We start from the raw sequence: 27,905 nt of genomic DNA on the forward strand, positions 1-27,905 counted from the left end.
GTTAATATACATACATACGCAAATTTATAGGCATGAGTACATATACGCATTTTAACAAAACAAAAGTAATTTGTACATAATTAAAACGATTCAAATTTTAATTGTACAGAAGGTTTATGATGTGTATGCTATACAATCTTTTATACTTATTTATATAACATCATTTAATAAATAAGTTCTGAGGTTTTTCAGGAACGTGGAAGAATCTCTTAGATATTCTTGTTCGCAGGAATAAGAAGTAGCACTTTTTACGGTTCCAGCTATGGGTTAACTAGCACGTAAACTATTGGGTGTGAAGGACGCCTAATTTTTCGTCAGAACTTCCTTCTACGAGATGTTAAGTTCGTATAAATAAATCTGAAGTGTAAATGTTTCTAGATCGTCTCAACCTCTGTTGTGCCGCGAGTTTTATATCTGATTGCTCCGAAAAGTCGGTTCTTTGCAGTGCAACACTTCATCCACTCAAAGCAAATTCACCAACAGGAATTTCTTGGATTGTTCAAAGATTTTCACCAATTTAATAAGTTTAGGAAGTGGTCTCACTTGGCAACAAGATAACTTACATAAACAAACACAAACACACACACACTTACTCTGTCTGTCTGTCTCTCTCTCTCTCTCGCACACACACACTCACATATACACTCACACATACACGCATACACTCACACATACACACATGTCTGAAGAATTTCTAATAAGAAATTCCACACATATCTATCTAACAAGTAAACCTTTATAATTCCTAATAGCAAATGAAATACGTATAATGGTGAAGAAATAATGCCTCCAACTGAGACTACATTTTGGATTGTAATAATAGAATAAACAGATCTGCTTCAAGAGGAAACAGTTGGGATACACACTAACTGCCAATATATATATATATATATATGTATATATAGATATGTATATATATATATATATATATATATAATATATATATATATATATATATATATATATATATATATATATATATATAATATATATATATATATATATATATTATATATATATATGTATGTGTGTATGTATGTATAAAAATACAAACTGGGATAAGAACGCAAAACATTTAGGAGACGATACAAAAAACACGGACGGGATATTCGAAGCCTTCAATATTCAGTCAAGAACCGGATCATGCTCACAATTTCGGCTGATTAATCTTGAGATTGTTCCAATATGGCCAGCCCCAAGGAAAAACTAAGCTAAGTGTATTAGATTCCAAGGAAGAAAGCTTCGAATGTATGCAAAACAAGGACGGAAAAACGGACGATGTTGCACGAATATAAATACAAAAATAATACGTAAAAACAATAATAATAATACGTAGAAACAATAATAATAACAATAAAATAACAATAACAGGACATCACAAACAGGTGTCTTTCGACTAGACGGATATATATATATATATAATATATATATATATAAACACAAACACACACACACACACACACCACACACACACACACACCACATACATATATATATATATATATATATATATATATATTATATATATATATATATATATATATAAAATACAAAATGGGACAAGAACGCAAAACATACGGACAGCTAGGTGATACAAATGAGACAACAAAACATCCAGATAGACGATACAAAGAAAACAAGGATGAGTCATTCGAAATTTTCTTTCCTCAGTCAAGCACCAGATTATCCACGCAATTTCAGCAGATATATACTATAACCGAATAGGTAACTGGTTCATTTTGCAATTGCTCTGTCCGGCGTTCGATTTTGCTGTCGTATAAGAAAAAACAATAATTTCGGAGGTTGCTTATTTGTAGGGACTCGGATGAGTGAACTTTTGAGTGAATCGTTGACGGCACAATCGTTACACACACTGTATTCCGCCGACTGTGGCTGCGAGTTAAGTGAAGGTACACTTATCGGTGATATGCTCACCAACTTAAACGGTGATCTAGTGAATCCACACCCTTGATCGACTAAAGTCCTTCACCATACATTATATTATATTATAGTTTGGTACATCTGTTTTGGAATAATTGATCTCGAAGTAACAAAATGCTAAAAATAGAAGCATGTACATGCATAGACATGGTATAAACATATTCTATTTGATGAATATTACTCACACACTCACATAAATACATATACGTATTTACCTATTCATGCAAGCATGCATATATATATATAGAGAGAATGGTTTATTAATACGTATATTACACACACACACACGTGTGTGTGTAAACTGAAGTAGAAGTCATATGTTATAATCACAGAAAATATAACTTTTAAATTTTGGAACAAGGCCAGCAGTTTCAGGAGAGGAGCTAAGTTACATCGTCCCAATGCTCAGCTAGTATTCATTTTATAGATCCCTAAGGGATTAAAGCTAACGTCGACTTCGGGGGTATTTGAACTCAGAACATAAATAGACGGAATGCAGTTAAGCATTTTGCCCGGCGTACTAACGATTCTGCCAGCTCGCCGACTTATGATCATAAATTATATTAAATTCAAATTTTGGCACAAGGCCAGCAATTTGGGATAGAGGGTAAGTCAATTACATCGATGCCACAGCTTGGCTGGTACTAATTTTATCGATCTCAGAAGAAGGTAATGTAAAGCTGACCTTGGCGGAATTTGAAATCAGAAAGGGCGTCTTGCTAATAAGCATTTGGCCCGACGTGCTAACGATTCTGCTAGCTCGCCACCTTAATCATGGATAATATTCTTTTCTACCCTTGGCAAAAGATCCGAAAGTTTGGGGGAGGGAGCAAGTCGATTAGATCTACTCCAGTACGTAACTGGTACTTAATTTATCGACCGCAAAAGGATGAAAGGCGAAGTCGACCTCGGCGGAATTTGAACTCAGAACGTAACGGCAGACGAAATGGCGCCAAGTATTTCGCCCGGCGTGCTATCGTTTCTGTCAGCTAGCTGCCTTATAGGTAATATTGAAAAACGGTTAAGGCAGTGAGTTCCAGAATCATTAGCACTCCTGGCAAAATACGTCTTTACGTTCTGAATTCAAATTTCACTGAGGTAGACTTTGCTTTCATCCTTTCTGAGTTGATAAAATAAATACCTGTTGTACCCTGGAGTTTAGGCAATCGAATTAAACCAGTCTCCAAAATTAGTGGTCTTCTGCTCACATTTGAAGTTGATATTAAGGACATTTTTATATTTTTATCACAAAATAATGTGGTATCCAGTAAGGTGCAGGCAACATGTTAACTAAAATGCTCTATTACAAGATTTTATGACATGACATGTCATGTATGTCATATATGTATGTATATAAGTATGTGTGCATGTATGTATGTACGTATGTATGTATGTATGCATGTATGTGCGTATGTATGTGTACATGTGTATGTATGTTTGTGTTTGTATGTATATATGTTTGTATGTGTGTATATGTGCGTATGTATGTATGAGTGTATGTGTGTGTATGTATTTGTGTATGGGTGTATGTTTGTGTGTGTATGTACATATGTATCAATGTGTGTATGTGAAGGTGTGTCTGTGTGTGTGTGTGTATATATATGTATGTTATAATAACAATAATAAAAATCAATTCTTCTCATAGGTACTTACTGATCTGAAGATGATGAAACATAATTTAACTCATACTAGATTTGAACTCAGTGGCAAGGTATCCAAAACTCAATTTCACCTAGGGCCTTTATATACCGTTCTAACAATTTTGACAACACACACAAACACACAAACACACACAAACATACACAAACAAACGTCTACGCGACACATGCACACACTTTTACATACACACACACACACATTTTTTTTTTTATAAATTTAAATGTGAACAAATGACAGAAAAAATAAATTCTATCTCCCATGGTATTTGAAAACGCCTTCTAACTTTTCGTAGTTATGACTTTTAAGTGTGGGAATTTAAAAACGATAGTGTTTCAGATATATCGTCGTTAAAATTTGTGTGAAACGCAGTTGCGTGGAGGCGAGAGAAAAGTGTGTGACGGAGTTAGATAGATAGATAGATAGATAGATAGATAGATAGATAGATAGATAGATAGATAGATAGATAGATAGATAGGAAGAGAGAGGGGGAGGGAGAGGGAGGGAGAGTGGGGGAGGGAGGAGAGAGAGGAGAGAGCAGAAGAGAGAAAGAAGGAGAGAGAGAGGAAGAGAGCGAGAGTAAAGAAAATCTGAATAATTAAAAGAAAAGAAAAGAAACGAGTTTCACGTTACAAATTCACAACATTTGTGTACGGTACATTAACACTCAGTTACTACCGTATTATAACTTGACAGATCTATTCATATCTTTTATTGACTCATCTCAAGTTACCCCAAGGAAACATCGTAACCGGAATTTTTTGTTCAAACAGTATTCAGGGTTGCATCCGGATTTCCTTGCAGAATTCGGTAGAACATTGTCGAGAAATGGCAACGTCGTTTCTAAAAGAACAACGGCGCTCACACATGCATACAAGCATACATGCATACAAGCATACATGCATACAAGCATACATGCATACAAGCATACATGCATACAAGCATACACATACACATACACATACGCGCACATATATGGCGCAAAACTCATAGTATTGGTGGAAAGTAATCTCATCACTACATCAATTAAATACAAACTCGCCTATATGTACATACACACAAACATATACAACTATACTGTTACAAACAATCAATTACGCAACATAAGAATATCTTGAAATATAAGAGAGTATGAGAGAGAAAGAGAGAGAGAGAGAGACCGTGAAGTAGGTATTAATGAGGAGACATAGAGATGTAATTGTAAACAGTGAGAAAAAGATCAACAATAAATCAAAAAACTATATCAACATCATAACCACAATAAATCAAAACATCAACATTACATATCGTCTATTGACAATGCCAACATTTATAATTATAAGCAAAAAGTCGTCCATAATTACCTTTTCACGAGCTATTATCACTCATTTCTGTAATGCAAATATTTCATTACTTCTTTCGTTTGCTCTTTTATCTTGTTCCAGAAATATATATCTAAAGTAAAACAAAGTAGAAAGAGAAATATCGGGAAATATAAGGTGGCTGGGAGATGGGAATAAACAAAATTTAAACAGCAGTCGCGGAAAAAATGTAAACAAATGGCTCTATTTTGGTACTTTTTTATTATATAAATTATTTTTATCTGGTTTTGACACATAAACAAACGAATGGAACGAGCAACTTAGGTTACATTTAATATACCGAAGCTGTGATACCTTTTCCATAACCGTCTCTATAACACTCACACATAAGGTGAGAAGCAAGGTATTCAATCACGAATACCTTGCGGTATGAATGCCGGGGCCTAGTTTTCTGTTTTTATCCAAATTTTATTCTGTATCTTATGGGAAGGATGGAATAAGTACCAAATTATCTGCTTCCCTATTATCACGTAAAACTCTTGAAGAAGAGGTTTCCTAGCGTAGCTGCGGTCTTATCACTAAAACTGGTAAAAGAGACAAGAAATGCCGAAAGTCAGTGATTTTCTACGGCAAAACATATATTTAATGATATTTAAGTCGTTAAACTAAAGAACTGACAGTTATGTGAATCAGAACACTAAAAAGAAAAACGCGATAAAATAAAACAATGAATATTTGAATGAACAACAGTAATGTGTTCACATTTCTATGTTTATACCCAACCATTGAATTGTAGAGGCAAAATGACCTAAACTGGAAGAACTATTTTTGATGACGACCTTAACCAACTCAGATCAATTGAAACTGATGCTAAATATTACATCCTTTTGACTATTTCTGCCAACTTACTATGTAACAGGATTTTATCATTTACGAGTTACAATGCCCTTTTCTTTTTTAATAGGTGTGGTGAACGTTCTACTGGATGGATTAATTCAAAGCTGAACCCCGTTGGAATATTGAACAGAGAAAAGCAAGTCTAAATTTTAAATGCTGCAACGTAGTTACATGAATGCTACAGTTTTGTATATTCCCAAATGGAAAAAAAAAAACTGTCCTTTTATATGCGATAGATTTCTTAATTACTGAAGAATATGATAATTTTTTTTCTAATTTTTTTATGGATGTCTATGGCTTTAACGTCATAAGTAAACCAAACCGTTTCAATTTAAAAATAGAAATCTGCTGTTGCATCATTTCAGTTGCATAGAATTTATCTTCTCACTATCAAGTCCAATATAATATTTTATTCTGAACATCTTATATTATTCAGAATAAGAGAATACAATAGCGGAAATAGTGATAATCATGCTTTTCTTATAGTTACATGGTTCACAACAGTGAACCATTTCCAATAAGACTCCAGAATGGGCGATAAACTAGGTTCAATAGAAACCTAGAAATATCACATATTATCTGTAATAGCAGATTTAATACCACAAATCAACCTTGTTATTTTTTCCTTAAAAGAAATAAAGATTATACTGATATAAATTAAGGAAATTTTGTTGAGATTTTTATCATGAATTGCCTTGAACTGGTAATCAAGACCAGGTCGAAAATCTGATCTGAGGTGATGTTGTTCCAATCCGTTTGTAGTATTTCCCAATGTCAGGTCTGGTTTTAATCATTTGGTTATTTGCTACTATAGTGCTCACCATCATAACCGATGTCGTCGTCGTCGTCATCGTCATCATCACCATCACCATCACTACAACTATCATTACTAACGCCACCTCCACACCACACCCCCATCATCATCACCGCCATTATCACATCTATTCAAGGAAAATAGTTTCACATTGTTAGAGGTTGAACCTAAAAGTTCATAGGGTGGCTATGAAGAAGTTAGGGAAGACCTGTGAAATCTTGCATGCATTAATTTCAGCTCTTCTTATTGATAAATGCATTGTTTCTTTCCATGTAATCTGGCATCTGACAGTTTGAAAAGAAACTTCAGAAGTAACTATTTATGGCTTCTCTAGAAAACGGACAAAATGCGGCAAGTAACTGCAGAAAAAGCGAGTCTGTGGATCGTAGCAAGGACGTTCATGCTGACATGATTGCTAGATTAGAGAATAACACTCCGTCTTTATCATCAGTGCAAAAGTAGACCATTGAATTTAGAAGGAAAGAGATGAGTGTTGAAGCCGACCCAAGATCTGGACATCTTGTACCTGCCACTAACGACGAAAACATTGATTGTGTTCACCACATGGGAATGGATGACATACGATTGATTATAATTCAAATAGCCAATATTATTAGCATATTCCGTGTGAGATTTGAGAACATTCTGCTCATTGAACTTGGCATGATTAAGGCCTTCTGTTCGGTTGGTGCCATAACTGAACACATCACGGAAGAAGCTGACGTTGTATAAGTCAAATTCAATTAGTTTCCTTAAACATTTCCTATCACTGAACGAGTGTTGGCTTCATCGCTTTGAAACATAAAGAGACAGTTCATGCATTGCAAACAACTCTTCTCACCTGCTCCAAAGAAGGCCAAGAATGTTTCATTTCCAATGAAGGTGATGGCTTTAGTTTTTTGGGTCACAAGAAGGCATAGTGTTTATCTTCAAAAGGGCCATATCATCAATGTAGTGTAACATGCCGTATTTTTGAGACAGTTACGAAAGACTATCAAAGTCAAATACCCCAAAACGGGCATCTGACCTGCGGTATGTCGTTTTGACGAATAGAATGTCATCTTCTTCACCAATGGAATCCTTAAACCGCAAATCTAATGTTTAAAAATAAATCTAATTTTGGTTATTTTCCATTACAGTATCTTGATGTACCTATGAACTTTTCAAGTTCAGCCCACCTCAGCAACATTGTTTACTAGAAATAGTTGTTAATAACACAATTTCTCACGCTTTAAGCCTATCTCAAGACGAAAACGCCAGCAATCCATTTGTTACAGGGAAGAGAGTCGATTAGCAGATTCGTTAAATTGTCAGATAAAACAAGCTGTGATATTTGTTCCAAATCTCTGTGCTCTGAATTCAAATACAGTTCCAGTTTTTATACTGCTCTTTTTCACTACGGTAGTTTTTACCTGAGTGATCCTCTTGATAAAGAACAAGCGTCTGTGCTCGTTATTATGTGGGCAGTTTAAATCATTAGCGAAAGCATGCTGCGTACTTACCTTAATGTCAAGTCATCATCGTCTGCAAATGACGGCTGTAGATTTTAATATTGTTTACATTAATTACTGCTCTTATTTTGGTGATACGATTTTTGTTATAACTTTTGTGACTATCATTTGGGGTTGATATTGCACCAGCTTTAGTCTTTGACTTACCTCCTTGTCTTCTTGATCATTTCAGTTTTGATATAGACAATAGCAACGGGAATATTAATAATATTATCGTTGTTATTGTCAGTGTTCTTCACATTTTATAGCCATTGTTTCTGAGATAATGAAAGCTCCTGATAATAATAATTTTGTTTAGGAGCAGGTCAGGTATGACTGCTTAAAACCTATAATCAAACCTATTCCTTCCATGACCACTTGACCGTCTCTCATGTATATCTTAGACAACATATCTTATTACTCTATCACATTTCAAGATGGCAGGAGATTTGTCTCCTGTTTTAGCAGATCAAATACCACAACGAGATTATTGTAGAATTTTGCTTTGGGTCATTTCTGACTGAACAGAACTTTGATTACATGTACATTATTTTCGGGGGTGCTACTGATTTTCTGACAGAACAATTAGACAAATGACGAAAGGAAAGACGATGATGTTTGTGCCTAGTAATACTCATGAGATACTTTAGTAACTAGACTGATGTCATACTATTTGTCTCTTTCCTTCTTTGAACTTCGTTGTCAGTGGTGCTTACTGCATCTACTGTAAACAGGAGAGCAATTAGCCTTTGTTTTCTACGTACGCCAACAAACACAACCAGTTTTATTTTCATTCGGGAAAAATATTATTAAAAACATTCAACAGAACCATCCTTCCTCGTAGCGAAATCCGCTGTTAAAGATCCTTAAGCATTTCTCTAAAGAATAACAAACTGAATTATATTTTTTTCTAAATTCTTGCTTTTTGTTCACTATTGCTTCAAAGAAAACTGAAATCAAAAGAAACATGTGCAGTCTGTTGAACAACAAAAACAACAAAATCAACAACAAAACAATAGCTGCAGCAGTAATAGCAAAAATATTATTTACAAAAATGCTTTCTTATATTGACTTGAAAAGAATCAAAATGGCCGAGTGGATAAGGCATTGAATGTATTGATAAGGAATTCAATGTATTTAGTTACTATTCACCACATGCGTTCCTGAGTAAAAGTCACTTAACTCATCTAACTGTTAAGAATATTCACTAAATCGCCTGAAAACATATGTAGAAGATTTGTGGTAATAAGATTGACTGGCATGATACCCTGACAGAAACTGTTTCACAAGCGATGGGTATAAACATCCTTATTAGGAGCTAGACCCTTTAGCTCGAAGAACATTTGTCATTCCATATCTTATGTACCAACTTTATTTGAAAAGAGAAACTGCGTCGCACATGATTCATTTAACTGCATTACCGGTGTTGAACAAAATTATTACCAATGTTGAAAATATTAATTCAAGAAAAATTGTAGTAGTTAAGATAGATCTCAGTACCTAATGATTAATATCAAATCTGATAAGATGGAAGTCAATTCCTGTGAAATTTGCACGCAGAAAATAAAGGGACGAGATTTTTTGAGTTCAGTATTGATAACTTTAGTGGGAAAGGGCTAGTTAATTAAATCAGCAGCAGTATTTTACAAGTACATTATTTCCTTGATCCCACAAGAGGATGAAAGTCAAAGTTGATCTCAGCGGTGTTTGAATTAAGAACCTGAATATAGCAAGGCATTCTCGTCGGCACACCCAGTAATTCTGTTAACCCACCACCTTAAACTATATATAGGTTAAAATGATTTTGTATTTCTAAACACAAGCTGAGAGGCGGGTTAACTCGATTAAATTAGCCCAGTACCAGACTAGCACATATTTTATCGTCTAGGTTACATAAACGCAACACTAAGCAGGGTTTGAAATAAATAGCGATAGAGTTTACAGTAGCTGCATCATTACTGATGCGGTAGGTATCATTGTTGAAGCAAGAATGGTTTCAAATTTTGGCACACGACCAGCAGTGTTGAGGAGCGAGGGAAGTCGATTACATCGACCCCATTACTTAACTAGTACTTATTTTATAGACCCTGAAATGATATCGGCATCATTTAACACGAGAACTAAATGCTGCTGAATCCGACGTGCCATCGAATATTGTTGAAATAATAATGATCCTTTCTACTAAGGATAAAAGGCCTGAAATTTGTAGGGAGTGGACTTCGTCAACTACATCGACCCTAGTGTTTCACTGGTATTAATTTATCGACCGCAAAAGAATGAAAGGGAAAGTCGTCCTAGTCGGTATTTGAACTTGGAACGTAGCGACAGACGAAATACCGCTAAGCATATCACCCGACGTACTAACGATTCTGCAAGCTCGCCGTCTTTGAAATAATGATAATAATAATAATAATAATAATAATAATAATAATAATAATAATAATAATAATAATAATAATAACTATTATTATTATTATTATTGAGTGAGGGTTCAGTGCATGCCATCAAAGTGACACTGGGGTAAAATATACGAAGCCCAGTATACCCATCATGACTACCCGCCTGATAAGGGTACACTAGGCACATGCATCACAACCATATGTACACGACATGGTGATCTCATATCAAGATAAACTGAACATGACCTTGCAGGTGGAGCCCAGTTAGAATTTTCTTCTGGTTGAGTAACCCATCCCGTTCAAAGGGTCCCTGAATAAGGGTTGTTTAAGGATGTTGAACGAAACACCCATGTTTCCAGAGGTGAATTATTCAAACCCCAAAGAATCCCTCTCAACACATAGCTATGATGCTCCCCCTATGATACTCAGAGATGCACATATCATCAACCACTAATTGGTTAAGGTCAAACAACTGACAAGCAAATCTGTGGTATTGAGCAGAATATTTGCTGTAGCCCATCTTTTATACCAAGACAAAACAATGTACATGATAACACGTTCAACCAGTTAAGATCAGAAGCCATGAGAGTCACTGCCTGGTACTGCATCAGGGCATTTATTATTATTATTATTATTATTATTATTATTATTATTATTATTATTATTATTATTATTATTATTATTATTATTATTATTATTATTATTATTATTATTATTATTATTATTATTATTATTATTATTATTATTGCTGTTGTTGTTGTTGTTATTATTATTATTATTATTATTATTATTAATATTATTATTATTATTATTATTATTATTATTATTATTATTGCTGTTGTTGTTGTTGTTGTTATTATTATTATTATTATTATTGTTGTTGTTATTATTATTATTATTATTACTATTATCATTATTATTATTATTATTATATTAAAAATCTGAGCAAACATTAGTAGTAATTGGTGTTGAAAGATGAAAAAAGCAAACAAAACACAAACGAATATATCAAATATAGATTTCTAGCATAGTCTCAAATTCAGTTATACATATATATATATATTTTTTTTTTTCAGCTGAAGTATCGATTCAAGCCGATCCAGTATATGACCGTGGGATTTGATCTTAGAACGATGTAAGTAAATGGGGCGTACCTAAACATAATAAAGCATACTGTCATACTTGCCGACATTTCTGCCCGTCAACCACCCTCAGGACAACAGATGTAAAATGTACAAAATAAAATTTTAAAAAAATATTTTGTTTTTAACGATAAGAAAAAAAATATCATTTCATATTTCTTATCCCGGAAAAAAAAATGTAATTTAGCTTTCTTTCCTAACAAACCATTATTGTATGACAATAAAAAATTAGGGCGAATTTATTTATTGCTTTCCTATTTTTCATGCTTTCATTATTTATTTCGCGGTGCAAGTGACGATAGTGACAACGGGGGTGGTTGTTGAAGGTGTTTTGTTGTTATAAATGTACGTATGTATGCAAGTGTATATGTATGTATGTATGTACGTATGCAAGTGTATATGTATGTATGTATGTATGCAAGTGTATATGTATGTATGTATGTATGTATGTATGTATGTAAGTGTATATGTATGTATGTATGTATGTACGTATGTGCGTATGTATGTATGTATGCATGTATGTATGTATGTATGTAGATATGCATGTATGCATGCATGCATGTATGTATGTATGTATGTATGTATGTATGTATGTATGTATGCATGTATGCATGCATGCATGTATGTATGTATGTACGTATGTATGTATGTATGTGTGTATGTATGTGTGTATGTATGTATTTATGTATGTGAGTGTGTACGTATTATGAGAGTGTATGTGTGTATGTACACACAAACATACGAATATAAATCAATAGAACATGTGACCCGACACAATTTTTCGAATGTATATTGATGAAAAGTAGCGACAGAGAAAGTAACGTTTGTTGGAGTTACTAAAAAAATATCCTTCTGTTTGCAAGTCTGCGTGATTGTCTGATTGCCTGCCCGTGCTTTCATGAATACGTATGCAAGTATATAGGAAGAGAATGACTGAAACAGTGTAAGAGAGAGAGAGAGAGAGAGAGAGAGAGAGAGAAAGAGAAAGAGTGGGAGACAGTGGGAGAGAGAGAAAAGCGCGCGCGCGCGCGTGTGTGTGTGTTGGGGTGAGAAGGGTAAAATATAATTACATGTTTTGAAATAAAGGCTGAAATTCAGATAAATACAGAAATTGATAGGCTTTCAGGAACTGAAGGGACCAGTGAATATTCTTGCACATGCATTTATATGAAAGCGCACATATGCGTTAGTTTGTATGTCCTTGTGTCTGTGCGAGTATTTTTGCCTGTGTACATCTTTATATATAAAAGTGAAGTTGTGTGTCTGTCTCCTACGATTTAGATTCCTAACTACTCCCACATTTTGCGATGCAGTGTAACCAAAAGCGGGTATCTTATAGTTGTGATTCATATCGAGCCCTTCTGGGTATTAGTACGCATCTACGATGAGTCTACGATTTTAAAAAAATTACCATCATTTTTTCCCATTTTTAATGCATTTTTTTGCTATTATATAAGGGAAGTAACTCTCTAAAAATGTATTATTAAATCTCAGAACGTAAAAAGCTACAGTAACACCCCCCTTTGTGGTTAGCCATATTGAGATGGCTATTATACTTACATCTCTAAAAATGCTTATATAGTTCTTTCCCTTACAAACTCGAGCAACGCCGGGCGATACTGCTAGTATACCATAAATAATAAATTAGGACTCATGAATCCAGTTTTTACCTTTGACTTCTGAGAGGAAGTTATCCCCTGACAAGAGATCTGGTCTGTAATCTTGAAACAGAATGGTTTCAGCTTAATGAATTTATAAGATAGAGGGTGGTGATAGACTGGGTGAGGAATTTCCTCTTTGCTAATTAATACCTTTAGGTCATGACAAGCCTGTATTGAATGCATTGAAACTCTAAACATTGGACTCTAAACAAGGACGGTTTTCGACTTAAATGACAATGAATATCTGCAAGAAAGGGAAAATAGGTTGTAAGAACTTTCAAATATTTCTCCAGTGACGTTGACTGTGTAGAGAAACAGAAATATCTTCAACAGTGTATAGAAACTATAGTGCAACCTCAGTTTTGTCAAGATCTTAACTACCCGCTTTAAGACACAAAATAGATCAAAACGAAAATATATTTTGATAGAAATTGTTAAGTAAATGAAAGAGAAGGTGCAGGAGTGGATATGTGGTAAGTAGCTTGCTTACCAGCCACATGGCACCTTCGGCAAGTGTCTTCTACTATAGCTTCGGGGGGACCAAAGCCTTGTGAGTGGATTCGGTAGACGGAAACTGAAAGAAGCCCGTCGTATATATGTATATATATATATATATATATATATATATATTATATATATATATATATATATATATATATATATATATATATATATATATCTTTATATGTATGTATGTATGTATGTATGTATGTATGTATGTATGTGTGTGTAGATGTTTTTGTGTCGGTGTTTGTCCCCCCAACATCGCTTGACAACCGATGCTGGTGTGTTTATGTCCATGTAACTTAGCGATTCGGCAAAAGAGACCGATAGAATAAGTACTAGGTTTACAAAGTCCTGGGGTCAATATGCTCGACTAAAGGTGGTGCTCCAGCATGGCCGCAGTCATATGACTGAAACAAGTCAAAGAGAAAAGAATAAAGAGTAAAGAGAAGGTATTCCAGGCAAAAACTGCAAAAAAAAAAGAAAAGAAAAATTGAAAAAAATGTGTGTATTTCGACAGGTTGGGATCCACTGTTCTAGAATATCTTTATAGCTAAATTTATACTGAGTATATATTTGTTCATCTCAGCATATATTATTGCAAAAGCACCTTAGAAAATTGATGACAAATTTGGTGATACTCTTCGGTAACTCTGCTTTGATTTCGAACGCAAGGCTCTGTGTATTTTTTCTATTCAAATATAAATCTAAAAATTATATAGAAATAAAAAGTGTTAGCTTCTATAGCCTAGCTAACTTTAAGCAACGTGCTGGACTACAAAACACTAACGATAAATGAGGCGGTACACCAATTTCCAAGCTGTGGCTGTATCCATCTTCCATGCTCTCACTGAGCCAAGCTACCGGTTGTACACACATACAGAAACAGACTAGAGAATGGGGAGCGTTGAAGAGTTGATTAATCTTTTCCCATTTCATACACGTAATCAATCATTCATCATCATCATCATTGTTCGACCGTGGTCGAGACAATGGAATTTACTATGCTACGCCAGACTTCACGGTCCATCATGGCATTACGGAGGTCCTGTTGCTGGATGCTTGTATCCCTGGAGATTATATCAGGGTAGGAGAGAGTGCGCCCTCTGGTACTGCGAGTAGATGGCTTCCAGAGGAGAAGAGTAGAAATTATCTCTTTTTCAGCTCTACAACAATGTCCAGCAAACTGGACTCTCCTACCTTTCACAAGAGATGACACAGGTGGTAGTTTCCCATATATTTGCATTTGCATCAATCCTTACCAGTATACATAGTGAGCTCTTCAATTCGTAAGCGGCATAGTATATATGTAACATTCGATAGGTTGATAACACGTAGACAGTCTATTGACTACATGTACCAACGAGGTTTACTCGGTCAGAGCTGACCTGGGAATACACAGGAACATGGTCATGGCAATTTTCATTTACTCATTTCTTAAACTAATTTCATTTGTCTCGTCTAACTGCAGAAGATTTCACGGAATCTATATATTCTTTTCTACTCTAGGCACAAAGCCCGATATTTTGGTGTAGGGGGGCAGTCGATTAGATCGACCTCAGCACGCAACTGGTACTTAGTTTATCGTCACCGACAGGATGAAAGGAAAAGACGACCTTGGCGGAATTTGAACTCAGAACGTTAAAGACAGACGAAATACCTATTTCTTTACTAGCCACAAGGGGCTAAACACAGAGAGGACAAACAAGAACAGACAAAAGTCGATTATATCGACCCAGTGCGTAACTGGTACGTAATTTATCGACCCCGAAAGGATGAAAGGCAAAGTCGACCTCAGCAGAATTTGAACTCAGAACGCAGCGGCAGACGAAATACCGCTGAGCATTTCGCTCGGCGTGTTAAAGTTTCTTCCAGCTCGCAGCCTTCACGGAATCTATATATTAAACAACCCCTACGTTCGATAGCGTATGAGTTACTATTAAGAAATACAGGGGTTGGACAAAATAATGGAAACGCCTAGCATAATAGCATCATAATTTTGAAATATCTATAAAACCATCAAAAGCTTATTTATTTTCATGGTTTATGGTTTATTATTAGTGTTGCTTAATATGTTTTGTTAAAATTGCTGTTTCTTTTCAGATATCATCAGAAAAAGGTAATTAAAATTCATTAAAATGACAGATCTGTTGGACTTTCAAAGAGTTCAAATTGTTGGTGCTCGTATAGCGGGCGCTAGCGTGACGAAAACAGCCGAAATGTTTGGTGTATCAAGAAGTACTGTCTCGAAAGTAATGACAGCCTTTGAGAAAGAGAGAAAAACCTCCTCATCGAAACAAAACTCCGGAAGCAAACAACAGCTTTCAGATAGGGAACGTCAGACTCTTACAGGAATTGTTAGAAAGTATCACAAAAGTATAGCTCCCAAATTTACTGCAGAGTTTAATGACCACCTCGAGAACCTAGTTTCCACAAAAATTGTTCACCGGGAGTTGCACAAAATCCGGATTTTACAGGAGGGCTGCATCAGAAAACCACCACTTTAAAAAAAAAAACGTTGCAAAGCGTTTAGACTGGAGTAAAAACCTACAGAATTGGTCTCTAGAGCAGTGGAAGAATGTTATTTTCTCGGAGGAGTCATACTTTACCTTAGGTCCGACCACCGGCAGAGTTTACGTGTGGAGACAACCAAAAGAAGCATTTGACCCAGACAGCCTTCTCCAACTGTTAAACATAGAAGAGGATCTGTGATGATCTGGGGGCTATATCTTGGAAATTCGCCGGCCCAATGATTTCCCTTCATAGCAGAATTAATATTCAAAACTATTTAAGTATTTTATCTGATCAAATTCATTCTTTGTTTGCGGGATTGTTTCCGAAGGGAAACGCAATCTTTCAGGATGATAATGCACCAATTCACACAACTAAAGTTGTTACTGAATGACACGAAGATCATTATAGTAAAGTCGAACATCTTATCCGGCCACCACAGTCCCCAGATCTCAATATTATTGGACATTTATGGTGCATTTTAGAAAAAAAAGTAAAGAGTCCATATCCTCCACCATCATCACTACAAGAACTAGTGACTGTTTTAGCTGAAGAATGGGTAAAATTTCCTTTGGAAACAATTCAAACATTGTACGAGTCCATACCTCATAGAATTCAAGCTTTAATTACTGGTGGTAATTAATTGACCAGTGTACATGTCAATGAGCATGTAAATACTTATTTCAGTGTATAGATAATTGGATATAAAGAGTTTGAAAATAAGAGCGTGCATAATAATTTTGTGTTATAACATATATTGCGTTTCTGCATGTGTACGTATGACTATATTCTATTTATATATTGATGACAGCAGTGTTTATATATATGTATAGTTAGAGATGTGTGCAAATTATGTTATACACACACAAACACACACAAACAAAATCGTTATGCACACACAAACACATTATTTATTTAGTAATCCAATTATTATTTTGGAGTGTCTTCGGTCAGAGAACCATTTTTTTAAACATTGGCTCTATTCTGTAATGAACCGAGGCTGGTTCTTTGCACATTTATAAAATAACATAGTGTTCATTTTATATTCTCAACTGCCATGGCTTCTCCTGTTCAAAGAAGAGTCTGTGTTTGTTTCCGATCTCTGAAATTGCTCGATGTCATTAAGTTGCTTATTTCCCCGATTTGTGAGCTCAATTCTTTATCTCATAAGGATTCTTCCATTTCGAGGAATAATGATTTTGTAAATAATGGCATTCATTTGTGGGACAAATTCAACGTATATTGCTTACGTTATTCAAGTAAGTTTGTAATATCTTGCATAGAGAAAGGCGGTGAGCTGTCAGAAATGTTAGCACGCCAGGTGAAAAGTTTAGCGGTATTTCGCCTGCCGCTACGTTCTGAGTTCAAATTCCGCCGAGGTCGACTTTGTCTTTCATCCTTTCAGGGTCGATTAAATAAGTACCAGTTACGCACTGGGGTCGATATAATCGACTTAATCCGTTTGTCTGCCCTTGTTTGTTATCGTAAAAGTGAAGTGTCTTGCTCAAGAGCACAACACACAATCCCGTCCGGAATCGTGACTGTGAGCCCGACGCTCTAACCGCGCGCGTGTGTGTTTATGTGTGTGTGTGTGTGTGTGTGTGTGTGTGTGTGTGTATGTGTGTGTGTGTGTGTATGTGTGTGTGTCAGTGTAATTATGATCGTGGTTCTGTAACTTCTGCAATCATTTTTGATCTAGCACGCTAGACTTTTGCGCTATGATTATTATACTGCTATCAAAATTGCAATAATGGGAAAATAAATAAAATGAATGTTATGTTAAGCGTAAATTACCGTTATTTTGGATGAGAACAATAGCAACTAGGTGGACAAGTAGCTCCAAAACCAATAAAACACAAAACAAAAATGTAAAGTGAATATTATTAATTTTATGTTTTCCAAAATAGCTTTGACGTCTTCTTTTACGCTTATGTTGCATGTCCGTATCTCGTTTTAAAAACCAGCAGTAGTCCATCTGCATGTTTGGTGTAGGTCTGACACTGTAGCGGCTTTCTAGCTCTTTGATTTCTTGATGAAATCGTTCACCATGCTCATCGCTTACATCACCCATATTGAGTGGAAAAATGTCAAGATGAGAGCGAAAAAAATGAATTTTTAGCAACATTCTTGCCCCAAGTTGCTTATAAGCTTTCAAAAACTCGTTCACAATTGCGACATAGTTATTCATTTCCCCAAAAAATTTTTACCAGAGAAACTAACTTTTCCCAAGCAGTTTTCTCTACTGAGCTTAAATTTTCTTGAAACAGCTCATCATAAATTAGTGTGCGAAATTCTGGTTCATTTAAAACACCAGCTTTGATATTAGCTTCACCCTTGCTAGAAAGAAATCATTCAGTGAGATATTTGAATCCTTCACCGTCTTTATTCTTGGCCTTAAACAAATTCTTAAACAAGCCAAGTTTAACGTGTTAGAGAAGAAAGTAAATTTTCTGAGCGTCAACTAAAGGGATATATTTAACGCTGTATCTCCCTGGAGTGAAATCACTTCTATTTGGCCACCCTTTTTGATCATAATGATGCTTGTCATCACTGCTGTTTCAAAGGCACAAAAAACACTGATGCTTTGTATACCCCATTTGCAACCCAAGAAGCAAACCAATAACTTTCAAGTCCCCGCATATATTCCACTTGTGCTCAGAATATTTAATTAAGTGCAAAATTTTATCCGTTGATTCATAAGTTTCCTTTAATCCTACAGTGTTAAATTTTCCACTATCGTAACAAAATCTGTCCGGGCGATTAACATAAACTTTTCTGCACATCATAAATAGACATAGTAGTAACCTAAATAAACACGCAAGAAAGCTTATCATTAAACTAAAATATAAAATTAATCAACAGCAAATGTTACTGTAAAACATCAAAATATATGTCTAGAAAAACAACAACAAATCATTGAAATTATTATAGAATGTACTGAAGCTATGGCTATCACGAAACAATTTTTCCATCTCTAAATTTTAAACATTGATCACTTTAATAAATAACTAAACTTACTACTAAACTACTTTTCAAATAACTTGGCTCTCTTATTTAATGTACTTTGTTTTAATAGCACTAGAAGTTATCAAGAAAAGGGGGTCTGAGTGGCTTACTATAACCTGATATCAATAGCCTACTGTGAGGAGAACTTTACAATAATTACTGCGATAGCAAAGTAAAATAAGTTCTCATCTTGTGTAGCAATTTAACAGGTAGACTACGTTTCCCTTTATCAGCGCTTGTTTTTGTTTCAGTGATGAGTATGTGAATGAAAATCGAAAGCAAATAGCCTACTACTTTGTCAATATTATCAATTAATTGGAAAATCTTGTTCTGTGAATAGCTAAAAATACTACACGTGCTGTCTAAAAACTGATGTCAAATTCGTATTCAACACCCTAAAATTATCCTAAATCAGCTGAAAATGTTCAACTATCATGACCACTTTTATTTTATTTTGCCCAGTGTTATTCATAACAGTTTGTAGACACGATCTCACGCAAACACACACACACACACACACACACACACACACACACACACACACACACACACACCTATATATGTGTGTATGTATGTATGTATGTGTTTGTGTATTTTTGTGCGTATGTGTGTGTATACATACATATATATGCGTGCTTGTGTATTTCTATGATGAACAATAATGCACATAGGTGCTGTTGTTGTTGTTGTTGATGCAGTTACCGCTGCACAAACATAGGTCATTCATGATGAAGTAGAGTTATGATCAAAATGCGTTTCAGCATTGATAGTCACAAGTTTTTAGATATATTTTTGCATATCAGGGTCATTTCCCAATGTGCCTTATTTTGTAAGAAGAACAAAGCGTAAATTGAAAGGGATTTCGCTGCTATTTATAGCAAATCAATCGCATGTACAAAGGATCCTTTGTTTGCTCCATATATATATATATTTGCTTGCGTATATGTCATATATGTCTGAATCGTGAGAAGTTATACTTACGAATTTTGTATTTGAAATATATGTCCCTTTGTATGTAGAGACATGTTAACCTGAACACAGCTTCGCGTACGTGTATGATGGTGTGTAAAAGAGAGAAATAGATATAGACAGACAGACAGACAGATAGATAGATAGATAGATAGATAGATAGATAGATAGATAGATAGAGATAGATAGATAGATAGATAGATAGATATATAGATAGATAGATAGATAGATAGATAGATAGAGAGATAGATAGAGAGAAAGAGAGAGAGAGAGAGAAATCTGTAGTATTATTTTCTCACTTTGCATTTATAAATGTGCATGCTTCTCTAAATATTTCCTACATTATGTTTACGCATGCGTAAATGCGTATGAGCTTGTATTTGTGCTTGTTTACGTGTGTCTGGGCGTGTGTGCATGTTTGTGTGTGTTTTTGTGAGAGTGCGTATGGTATGTGTGTTTAATTGTATGTATGTGTCTCACATTAAACTTTTATTCGTGATTTCTTGAACATTTGCAACATTACGTATGTGTGCGTAAATGTGCGTAAGGTCCGTGTTATCGAGTGTAAATATTTGATGTGTAAATATTTGACGTGTCTACAAGTTTCTATATGTGTGTGTAAGTATGTAGTATTCGCGACCATTTTCTCTGAAGATTCGTGTATAGATTCGTGCCTATGTGTATAGATATATGCGTTTGTGTTCGCGCGCGTTAATGTGTGTGTTTCAGTTTATAGAATAGGTGTGTTGTATTTTACTATTTGTAAATTTACATGTGTATAATTACGCACCTGTGTGGGATGAGGTGCATTGTATGTGTATGTGTTAGTGAGTGTGTGTGGTGTGTGTTTTTATTTTAAGTATTCGATAACGCTGTTCTTTAATTACGGGTCAGCCCTGGTCGAGTAGACCTGTCACCATAAGCATTCTAGCCATGATACTTTAATTGTGAATACGATAATTAATAACTATTTCCGTTTAAAGGCTGTGAGCGGGCAGAATCGTTAGCACGTCGGGCAAAATGCTTAGTGGTATTTCGCCCCTCTTTATGTTCTGAGTTAAAATTACGCCGACATCGCACTTGCCTTTCATCCTTTCTGGATCGATAAAATAACTACCTCCTGAGCACTGAGGGTAGATGTAATCAAGTATCCCCACCCCCTATAATTTTAGATAATTTCAGACCTATAGTAGTAAGTTACATCCTTCCATTTGTTGAAAACATTAAAATGAGATTTAAGAAAAAATTGGCTGCTATTTCTAACAAATCCGGCGACCAGCAGAACCTCCCTTGCGTATCCATGTTTTTGTCTATATAAGTTGCTGGAGTATAGATATCATATGTGTGATAGATATATGTGCATTTTTATTAGTCTGGATTTACGTCTCGCTGTCAGCATGACCCTCAGCGTAGCTGTGTGTATATATGTATGTACGAGTCCTTATGCATATTTGTACCGTTTCATCTCTTCAAAGATTACGTTTGTAATACAAAATGAATCTCGAATATTAAATGTATATGTACGAGTGCGTATGTACGAAAGTCTATGTCTGCATGTATGTATTGATGTATGAATTGATGTATGAATAACTGAATATATATATATATATGTCTGTGTTTATTTTCATTTGTGTGCAATATGTGAAATAGATTGTGTGTGTGTGTGAATGCTTTTGTTTATGACAAAACGTATTTCTATTAACGTTTACGTATTTATCTATTTGTGTTTTATTCGTTTTCACTTCGTCTGTTTTTATTAGTCTATATGCTTCTGTGTATGCATGAGGGTGAGTGTCTGTCTGCGTGTGCTTGTTCTTGTTCCTGCATGCGCTCTCGCTCGCGTGTGCGACTGACTTGATTGATTATACTAATAAGAAGAACCTTTTAAGTCGGATTATTGGACAGTCTCCCATGTGAAGTCGCTGTTATATGGGACGCTCCAGATCCGGGCCAATAGCGGCAACACACAACGGCACCTTGATCAAACAAACCACGTTAAATAATCGTTTGCGAAACATAATGAAAGTTATTACGACATCATAGCTGATATCCGTGGGAGGCCGTGGAGTCGTAAGGTCAGCAACTGGAATATATACATATGTATATGTGTGTTCGTGTGTGTCTGTATGTTCGTGCGTGTGTGTGTGTTTTTGTGAGAGTGCGTATGGTATGTGTGTTTAATTGTATGTATGTGTCTCACATTAAACTTTTATTCGTGATTTCTTGAACATTTGCAACATTACGTATGTGTGCGTAAATGTGCGTAAGGTCCGTGTTATCGAGTGTAAATATTTGATGTGTAAATATTTGACGTGTCTACAAGTTTCTATATGTGTGTGTAAGTATGTAGTATTCACGACCATTTTCTCTGAAGATTCGTGTATAGATTCGTGCCTCTGTGTATAGATATATGCGTTTGTGTTCGCGCGCGTTAATGTGTGTGTTTCAGTTTACAGAATAGATGTGTTGTATTTTACTATTTGTAAATTTACATGTGTATAATTACGCACCTGTGTGGGATGAGGTGCATTGTATGTGTATGTGTTAGTGAGTGTGTGTGGTGTGTGTTTTTATTTTAAGTATTCGATAACGCTGTTCTTTAATTACGGGTCAGCCCTGGTCGAGTAGACCTGTCACCATAAGCATTCTAGCCATGATACTTTAATTGTGAATACGTTAATTAATAACTATTTCCGTTTAAAGGCTGTGAGCGGGCAGAATCGTTAGCACGTCGGGCAAAATGCTTAGTGGTATTTCGCCCCTCTTTATGTTCTGAGTTCAAATTACGCCGACATCGCACTTGCCTTTCATCCTTTCTGGATCGATAAAATAACTACCTCCTGAGCACTGAGGGTAGATGTAATCAAGTATCCCCACCCCCTATAATTTCAGATAATTTCAGACCTATAGTAGTAAGTAATACATCCTTCCATTTGTTGAAAACATTAAAATGAGATTTAAGAAAAAATTGGCTGCTATTTCTAACAAATCCGGCAACCAGCAGAACCTCCCTTGCGTATCCATGTTTTTGTCTATATAAGTTGCTGGAGTATAGATATCATATGTGTGATAGATATATGTGCATTTTTATTAGTCTGGATTTACGTCTCGCTGTCAGCATGACCCTCAGCGTAGCTGTGTGTATATATGTATGTACGAGTCCTTATGCATATTTGTACCGTTTCATCTCTTCAAAGATTACGTTTGTAATACAAAATGAATCTCGAATATTAAATGTATATGTACGAGTGCGTATGTACGAAAGTCTATGTCTGCATGTATGTATTGATGTATGAATTGCTGTATGAATAACTGAATATATATATATATATATATGTCTGTGTTTATTTTCATTTGTGTGCAATATGTGAAATAGATTGTGTGTGTGTGTGAATGCTTTTGTTTATGACAAAACGTATTTCTATTAACGTTTACGTATTTATCTATTTGTGTTTTATTCGTTTTCACTTCGTCTGTTTTTATTAGTCTATATGCTTCTGTGTATGCATGAGGGTGAGTGTCTGTCTGCGTGTGCTTGTTCTTGTTCCTGCATGCGCTCTCGCTCGCGTGTGCGACTGACTTGATTGATTATACTAATAAGAAGAACCTTTTAAGTCGGATTATTGGACAGTCTCCCATGTGAAGTCGCTGTTATATGGGACGCTCCAGATCCGGGCCAATAGCGGCAACACACAACGGCACCTTGATCAAACAAACCACGTTAAATAATCGTTTGCGAAACATAATGAAAGTTATTACGACATCATAGCTGATATCCGTGGGAGGCCGTGGAGTCGTAAGGTCAGCAACTGGAATATATACATATGTATATGTGTGTTCGTGTGTGTCTGTATGTTCGTGCGTGTGTGTGTGTTTGTGTGTGTGTGTATGTGTGTAAACACAAAAGGTGGACATGTACACAAGTAAACAAATATTAATACAAATATAATTTCGAGAACAAAAAAAATCGTAACTTCACATAGAATGTAAAAAAAAGGCAAAATAATAAAATATAAGTTCTTCATCACAAAAGAGACAACAACAGTAATTATCTGAATAATAAAGTGCAGCTACGCAGAACGAGGGGTGAACTGTTAGATATCAGAGAATTCACGATACAGATTATATTTCCGAACTAGATTATGTTGTTCGTACACGTAGCTAATGCTGTCGGGAAAGACATAAGTAACACATCTGCCAAACTTATCGCTTTAAATATAGGAACTTCATAAAAGATTGCTCGAACGAGCTGGATGATTTACCGAAAAATAGCATTTGCTTTTATGCGTGGAATCCTGTATGATATTTTAATTTTATTTCAGTGGAATAAAAATGGTGGCGGTGGCATTGCTGCTTTTAGTGAGCTGATATTCACACACGTCACATGAAATTTCCGTTCACGAAATTGAAACAAAATAATTCAAGGAAAAGAAAAAAGAAAGAAAGAAAAATTCAAATTTGTTGCAAACCTAATTCCTTTTTAACTTTTCTCTATAGTGGACGAACAGCAATGACCACATAAGAAAAATATATCAGATAAGTAAAAGAAAAAAATATTCCTCGTATTTTATAAGGAGAACAAATGGGACGTACTGCTACTATCATCTAGACGAGCTTACGCAGATATTTTAAACCCCTTACACGCCAGCATTTTCGGTCCTGCATTAATTGAGGAAGGTTTTCAGAGAGGCATCAAGTGTCACTGGTGAGACGATCTACATACATTATATTCGGAGGACCAGCTTGAGTACGGCCATACTTTGGTATCCATAGCAGTAGGTCAGTTACCAGCTCTTGTTTAGTTCATCAGAAATGTCCCACAAAGCGCAACTGTCTTTCTCTTATGATGATAGAAACAGACAGGACATACTGACACTCATATCTTTATATCAGATATTTACCATTTAAGCAATGTGTTGACTTCTGTTGAGTTACATCGAACACAACTATAGAAACCTTATATATACAGTGAATTATAGTACTGCGTGGTATTGTTCTATCACTATTTCTTTCATATTGATAACAACTGAGATCACTTCCCCGCACAAGAACACTCTTGATTCAATCACTTAATGACCTTTAAATCACCAAAAAGTACTAGGAAATTTTGTTTCGGACTCTCAGCCTTAGGTTTGGTGAAGAAAGGCATTATAAAACAGAACACACTACTTAATCTTATCGTCCTTTGAAGACTGGGAGATAAAACTGTCCTCGGTGAAATTTCATCCACAACGTTACTTGTAAGAATTAAATTCACAAGTGACGCAGTCTACCTAAATGATGTGAAATATCTATAAAGCTATATTCGAAGAACGAGGAATTGTATAAGCATACCAAAAGCACAGAATGAACATTTTTGTAAAGAGAAGGGAATAGTCAATTGAAATTATCCAATTAATTAGCAGTTACTTATTTTATTTACTTTAAAGGTATAAAAAGAAACTTCGTTGCTTTAAAATATCGATAGTAATCAAAGGATAAAACAAACATAATAAAAACACAAAAACAAAAAGAAAGAATATTCATCTGTGGTGTCGTTCAACCATATTTAAGAAACAACATAGACTATAAAATAAATATTTGGCTTTATTACACTGATATAAGGGCCTAGGTCTCATATTTTAACTGTAATGTTATATATTCATAACAGTAACTTTATTTAGCGCAAGATTTCATATGCTTCGGAAAGTCTTGTAGAATATATTTCTACACAAATTGTATTTTATTGACCTGAAAGAAAATAGTTTCAGAAGACAGAGTAGGATCATTGGACTTTGAACTCAAAGTTTAGTGGGATGTAATTAAATATTGTGAAGATATCATAATGGTTTCAAATTTTGGTAGAAGGATAGCAAATTCGACCCCATTGTTCAACTGTAATTTTTTTATCGACCTTCAAAGGATAAAAGACAAAGTCGACCTCGGTGGAATTTGAACTCAGAACATAAAGCTGGACGAAATATTGCTAAATATTTTGTCCAGCGTTCTAATGATTGTGCCAGCTCACTGCTTTATATAATAAGGATAATAATGTTCTCGATTTTAGCTGTATAATTTTAAGGAAAACTTATTGTCAATTCGTTCGATATAGTACTTGCATATTAGGTATTTTATGGACCACGTTAGAGATGAATTAAATGTTGTTGTCTTGTAATGTCCTTGGGTCATTGAAGGGTAACATTACCTGGGATTTGAAATACAAGTTCTTCTATAAAGTAAATATTCGGTGACCTACATCATCATGATTTCAGATATTATGCAAAGCAGTTTCACTTTTGAATACACCGCATGCGTCTATTTAGGTGGACACATTAGTAAATGTAGTTATATATACACACACACACAAAGACATACAATATATATACTATGCCTTGCCTTAATGTTTGTTGTCCTCTTTAACAATTACCAAAGGTCCAATCTTCTCCATGGAGGATACGCACCTAATGATATAATAGATTGGGATTCAAGGAACCACAACATTTTAATGCCTTACATCAGGTATCTGCAAGATGTAGCCGATGGAAGTCTTCAAAGAACGTCTAGACAGGTTTTATCTGCAATTCCGGATGAACCCACATCGCAGCAGAGGAACAAAGAAGAGCGGCAACGTCCAACTCGCCCCTTCACCAAAAGCAGTACTGGAAAAATCCCCGAACGCGGTAAAAGCGGTGCACTAGCACGACCTCAGAGTCTGGCTGAAACCCATAAAAGATAAAAGATATTTATGAGTGGCTGAGTGGTAAGTAGCTTGCTAACCAACCACATTGTTCCGGGTTCAGTCCCACTGCGTGACATCTTGGGCAAGTGTCTTCTGCTATAGCCTCGGGCCGACCAAAGCCTTGTGAGTGGATTTGGTAGACGGAAACTGAAAGAAGCCTGTCGTATATATGTATATATAAGTGTGTGTTTGTGTGTCTGTGTTTGTCCTCCTAGCATTGCTTGACAACCGATGCTGGTGTGTTTATGTACCCGTCACTTAGCGGTTCGGCAAAAGAGACCGATAGAATAAGTACTGGGCTTACAAAGAATATGTCTCGGGGTCGATTTGCTCGACTAAAGGCGGTGCTCCAGCATGGCCGCAGTCAACTGACTGAAACAAGTAAAAGAGTAAAAGAGTATATGGTTAAAGAGATAACGTGCTTGACACGTGTGCTAGGTCTTGCTTACCGTTTTGTTCGAACATAGTGGTCCTGAGGCTAAACACTAAGATCAATACTTCTGTAGGTTTAACTTGTAACGGAGGACATTTCGAGTGCTTGTGTTTATATAATTTGTTTCAGAAGTGTGTCAACGTATCTTGAACTCGGGGCGTTTGAATATACACCGTCATACTCAGAAAGATTGTAACTGAATCTTACAATTCTACGTTTATTGAGTAAACGTCTTTATGTTGACCTATGCTTCGTTGATAAGTTCCGAAAGTACCAACACACGCCTCTTGTTGTCACCGTGCCAACTAATAAGAGTCAGCCATGATCGTTAAATATTTTGAATAAATTCATAATTTGCTAAAATTATTTCCCTTATACTTTCTGAGTCGCTAATGACTGCTATTAGACATCATCTTCTTTCCCCAAATAAAAGAGAAAAAACTAAATTCATTAAGAATTTTTG

Source organism: Octopus sinensis, linkage group LG7 (genome assembly GCF_006345805.1).
Source record: "Octopus sinensis linkage group LG7, ASM634580v1, whole genome shotgun sequence".
NCBI lineage: Eukaryota > Metazoa > Mollusca > Cephalopoda > Octopoda > Octopodidae > Octopus > Octopus sinensis.